The following is a 6,000-nucleotide window of genomic DNA, read 5'->3' as shown; positions in this document are numbered from 1 at the left end:
GAGAGAATGAAAGTCATTCCCTATGCCTCAGCCATAGGTTCTATAAAGTATGACATGTTGTATACCAGACCTATTGTGTACCTTGTCATGAGTTTGGCAAAGGGGTACAATAGTGATTCAGGAGTAGATCACTGAACAGCGGTCAAAATTATCCTTAGAGGACTAAGGAAATATTTCTTGGTTAGGGAGGTGATAAAGAGTTCATCGTAAAGAGTTATATCGATGCAAGCTTTAACATCAATCTGGATGACTCTGAGTCCCAATCTGGATACATACTGAAAGTGAGAGAAATTAGCTAGAGTAGCTCCATGCATAGCATTGTAGACATAGAAATTTGCAAAATACCTACGTCCTTAACACGAATCTAAGAAAACAAAAACAGGGAGCACAACTTGCTAAAGATGTTGCACGCCACGCATTTTCACTGAAGAAATCTTGGTTGTAGAAGCAAAGCAAGGCACAACCGGCATTCATAGGGGAATTGTGATCTAGAAAGCCCCTTGGGGTTGGAGGGATCTCAGCACCTTCCTTCTCTAGCACCGAAGGGAGACCCTACCCTCTCGCCTTGGATCAAAAGGCACCGCTCCGTCAAGGTGCAGAGATGCTCACCCGAGAGCTAGAAGAATGCGAGCCTTGGAACCCGAATTAGCCACTGAACAACCACCTAGATTGTTGGTGTGGCTCCTTATGCACTGATTGCTTTGTGTAATACGAAATGAATACTACAAGGAGAAATACTCAACATGTGATATACACTGCTTACGGTATGAATACAACACGAATCTCAGAGAAATGAGGGATGAGATATAGACCTTGCGTAGCACCATGTCACCTACATTTTCGAACACATGGATATCTTGCTCTCTTTCTAGTTTTTATTTTATAAGACCCCCTTAAGCATAAAGAATGGAAGTTGAAAACGGCATTACCCCATCTACTAGTACCAGATTAATCAAAACAATGTCATAAAAGATTCTTCACGTACGAACAAATGTTTTCAAGACAGTTGCAGCCTGCAGGTGCATGTCCTGAATTCAACAACAAATAAAAATCCATTGTGCGACAAATAGTACTACATGTAGGGATGTAAACGGCGCGTCGTTTAAACCGGTTTAAGCCTATCTATCGGTCTAACAGTTTGAGAAAGTTGTTTTTCTTGGAAAAATAAACTATCGAGCTAACTAAGCGAGCCTTGCGGCGCCTATTTATCGCGTCATTTACATCCTTCCACGCACTTATCCTGAGTTGACTGTCACACCCTCGATGCGACTATAGCTCCCACGTGTCGAGGCACGACTTAGAGACATAATCGCATTGAAGGCATATGTCGCAAGTTAGGCAATCTTCACAAACATCCCATGTAATATAATAATAAAAGGGGAGATAACATAGTTGGCTTACACTCGCCACGTCAATCAAGTACATAAATAACATTACATCAACCAAACACTCATGGCCCGACTACGGCGCCAAAATAAAAGAGAACCCAACATGCGACAACGGTCCCGTTCACCCCCAACTGGGCACCACTACTGATCATCGGGAAAGGAAACATAGTATCGTTGAGAGTCCTCGTCGAACTCCCACTTGAGCTCATACGCGTCTCCTGGAGCGGAATCATCAGGCCCTGCATCTGGTGTAATAGTAATCTGTGAGCCACAGGGACTCAGCAATCTCGCACCCTCGCGATCAAGACTATTTAAGCTTATAGGTAAGGCAAGGTAAATATATGTGGAGCTGCAGCAAGCGACTAGCAAGGATGGTGGCTAACTTATTCGCAAAAGAGAGCGAGAAGAGGAGGCAAAGCACGAGCGAGAAACTAGAGAGCAACCTGCGCAAACATTACTCCAACACCGTGTCTACTTCCCGGACTCCGCCGAGAAGAGGCCATCACGGTAACACACTCAGTTGATTCATTTTAATTAAGTTAAGGTTCAAGTTATCCACAACCGGACATTAACAAATTCCCATCTGCCCATAACCGCGGGCACGGCTTTCGAAAGTTCAGTCCCTGCAGGGGAGTCCCAACTTAGCCCATGACAAGCTCTCACGGTCAACGAAGGAATAGACCTCCTCCCAAGACGTTCCGATCAGACTCGGTATCTCGGTTACTCAAGACACTTCGACAGGTTAAAACAAGACCAGCAACACCGCCCGAATGTGCCGACAAATCCCGATAGGAGCTGCACATATCTCGTTCTCAGGGCACACTCAGATAGGTCAAGCTACGAGTAAAACCAACCCTCAAGTTTCCCCGAGGTGGCCCCGCAGGCTGCCCGGTTCGGACCAGCACTCAGAGGGAGCACTGGCCCGGGGGGGTTAAAATAAGATGACCCTTGGGCTCCGGTAACCCAAGGGAAAAAGAGGCTAGGTGGCGAATGGTAAAACCAAGGTTGGGCATTGCTGGAAAAGCTTTAATCAAGGCGAACTATCAAGGGGTTCCCATTATAACCCAACCGCGTAAGGAATGCAAAATCCGGGAACATAACACCGATATGACGGAAACTAGGGCGGCAAGAGTGGAACAAAACACTAGGCGAGAGGCCGAGCCTTCCACCCTTTCCCAAGTATATAGATGCATTAAGATAACAAGATAATATAATGATATCCCAACAAGTAAATAAATGTTCCAACAAGGAACGGCCTTCAATCTTCACCTGCAACTAGCAATGCTATAAGAGGGGCTGAGCAAAGCGGTAACATAGCCAATCAACGGTTTGCTAGGACATGGTGGGTTAGAGGTTTGACATGGCAATTTGGGAGGCTTGCAAGCAAGTGGTAGGCATCGTAGCATTGGCATAGCAAAAGAGCGAGCAAACTAGCATAGCAAAGATAGTAGTGATTTCGAGGGTATGATCATCTTGCCTGCATAGTTGTCAGAGTTGACTGGATCCTCGAAAGCAAACTCAATGGGCTCCTCGTTAGTGAACTCGTCTCCCAGTTCTACCCAAACAAGACAAACAAGCAACAAGGATACAATCAACCACGTGCAAGACCAAGCAATATGATGCAATGATGATATGTTATGCGGAATGCGATGCGGGATGCAAAATGCAAGATATGACAGGAAATGCATGAACCTGGACTCAACTTGGAAATCCAAGTGTGCCACTGGAAAGATGAGACGAAATCGCTTGAAAATGATATAAAGAACGCCGGAATCAGAGTTGCGGTTTGGAAATGGCAAGCGATTTAAATATGACACCGGCCTGCGATTTACAGCAAGTAGCCAACTAAATGCAATGAGATGAACATGCTACAGCAACCAAACATGACAACAAAATACATGGCAGGGATGCACACAAGATGCTTAACAAAAGTCTAGCACTGAGCTACGGCTAATTCATCCATTGACAGGTTCAAACAAGCATGGCAAAAATGCATATGGCAAACAGATCTCAGACTTAGTGAAATCAACACTTGTCTGGAATTTCAGATCAGGTAGCCCTCTTCGGAGCAACAAAACTACATGCTACAGGACCTGAACATGGCAAAGTAAAGCATGACATGGAGCTACTCAAAGAGCTTAACAAAAGTCCCTTAGTGACCTTGAGCCAAAAGGGATCAGAAAATACAATTGCAAGCATGTGAACATAGCAAAAACATAATCAGTTTTCATACTTGGTGAAAACTGGAGCAAGCTGAAATATAACTCAAGTAGGCATGTTTACGAGCTCGATGCACTCACTACGGTGCAAGTCATGGCAAGACAAGCATACATCTATCAAGAAGACACAAAATGCAAGCTAGACATGGCAAGAACAATAGCATAGCATGCATGGATCAACTACAACATCACCGGCAAAATTGCAAACAAGTTGACAATCTGCCCAGATTCACAAAGTAGCAGAAGTAGAGCTCTATTGACTCAAGCTAGGGTGATCCATAATTGCAAACAAAGACATGGATGGATAGAGAACTACAAGATTAACAAAACATCCTTACTGATCATCCCCAAAAGAGGCACGAATCACTAGGAAACAACAAGAACATATGGCATCATGAGATAAAAAGCTCCAGGACTTGGTGAAATTACTAAGTCCCTGAAAACAGAATTAGCAAGTGCACCACTTTGCAAGCTTGCACAAGTCACCACACACATCACAAAAATACATGGGTTGCACCTCTGGAAAGATGACAAAACCCTTAACAAAACACATGTAGAGCATCAGGGCATATCATGCACACATTAATCATGGCAAAAATGACAAAAACCTAAATGGAGTAGCAGATCTGACAATTAACTCAAGTAGCCCTCTTCTAACAGCATTTCGGGCATCAAGATGAACTCAAATGAAAATAATGCAATGGAACGAAATGATGTACTCTCTGAGGCGAACATTTTGATATGCTATATGCATGAATCGGAGCTACGGATGCAAAGTTACGAGGCTATGAAGAAGGGCACATGGATCTGGAATTCTGGGACTTAGACAAAAAAAATCAACCTCTAGGGTTACTGTTCACGGATCTGGATCGGATCTCGCGAAGGCACTGTAGCACGGCAGCGTGGAAGCCGAGGGACGACGGTGCCGGAGTTGGAGGTCGTCGGCGAGGTGGAAGCGGCGCGGGGCGGCGGTCGGAGGGCGCGGTGGAGGCGGCGCGGGGCGGCGGTCGGAGGCGGTCGGGGCGGCGCGGCCGCGGCGACGAGGTGGCGGTCGGGGCGGCCGGCGACGACGAAGAACGGCGGCGGCGGCGAGCTCCCATGGCAGAGCGCGGCCGGCTCGGGAGGAGAAGGGTGCGCGGCGCGCGGCTCCTCTGGCCCGTGCGCGGGCGCGGGCGGGCCGGCCACGGGCCGCGGCGGGCTCCGACGGCGGCGGTGGAGAGAGAGGGAGGCGGCGAATGGGAGGCTGCCACGTGGCGGCGGACACGTCCGTCGGCAGGGAAAGTGTCCGGCGGCGCGCGAGGTGGATTTTAGGGTTTCGGACGAGGGAGGATCCGGATTTCGGGGAAGGGGTCTTTAAATAGGCATAGAGGGAGTTAGGAGAGTCCAAATGAGGTGCGGTTTTCGGCCACGCGATCGTGATCGAACGCTCTAGATGATGGAGCAGAGTTAGGTGGGTTTTGGGCCAAATTGAAGGGGTGTTGGGCTGCAACACACACGAGGCTTTTTCGGTCCCTCGGTTAACCGTTGGAGTATCAAACGAAGTCCAAATTGTACGAAACTTGACAGGCGGTCTACCGGTAGTAAACCAAGGCCGCTTGGCAAGTCTCGGTCCAATCCGAAAATGTTTAATCCCCACACACGAAAGAAAGCTAGAAATGACCACCGGAGGAGAACGAAGCGCCGGAATGCAAAACGGACAACGGGGAAAATGCTCGAATGCATGAGATGAACACGTATGCAAATGCAATGCACAAGATGACATGATATGAGATGCATGACAATGATAACAACACACGGAGACAAAAACCCGAACCCGAGAAAATAAATTAACTTAACGCCGGAAACGGCAAGAGTTGGAGTACAAATTGGGAAAGTTACATCCGGGGTGTTACAACACTCCACCACTACGAAAGGATCTCGTCCCGAGATCTAGGACTGAAAGAACGCCGGGTACTCAGAACGGAGGTGATCCTCGCGTTCCCAGGTAGCTTCACGATCGGAATGGTGTGACCACTTGACTTTGAGAAATTTAATTGACTTGTTGCGAGTCTTGCGTTCAGTCTCTTCAAGAATAGCAACTGGGTGCTCACGATAAAAGAGATCTTCTTGGAGCTCAATGTCCTCAAAGTTGATGGTGCGGTCAGGAGTCTTGAAGCACTTTCGGAGCTGAGAGACATGGAACATGTCATGAACATTTGCAAAGTTTGAACGAAGCTCAAGTTGATAGGCGAGGTCGCCTCTCTTGCTGACGATCTTGAAAGCTCCCACGTATCTAGGGGCAAGCTTCCCTTTGATACCGAAGCGACGAGTACCTTTCATAGGAGAGACGCGGAGGTAAACATGATCTCCGATCTCGAAAGCCAAATCACGGTGCTTACTATCATAGTAGCTCT

This window comes from Triticum urartu, chromosome 7A (genome assembly GCF_056163025.1).
Source record: "Triticum urartu cultivar PI428250 chromosome 7A, HENAU_Tu73, whole genome shotgun sequence".
Taxonomy (NCBI): Eukaryota; Viridiplantae; Streptophyta; class Magnoliopsida; order Poales; family Poaceae; genus Triticum; species Triticum urartu.
Note: the sequence above shows the minus strand (reverse complement) of the source record.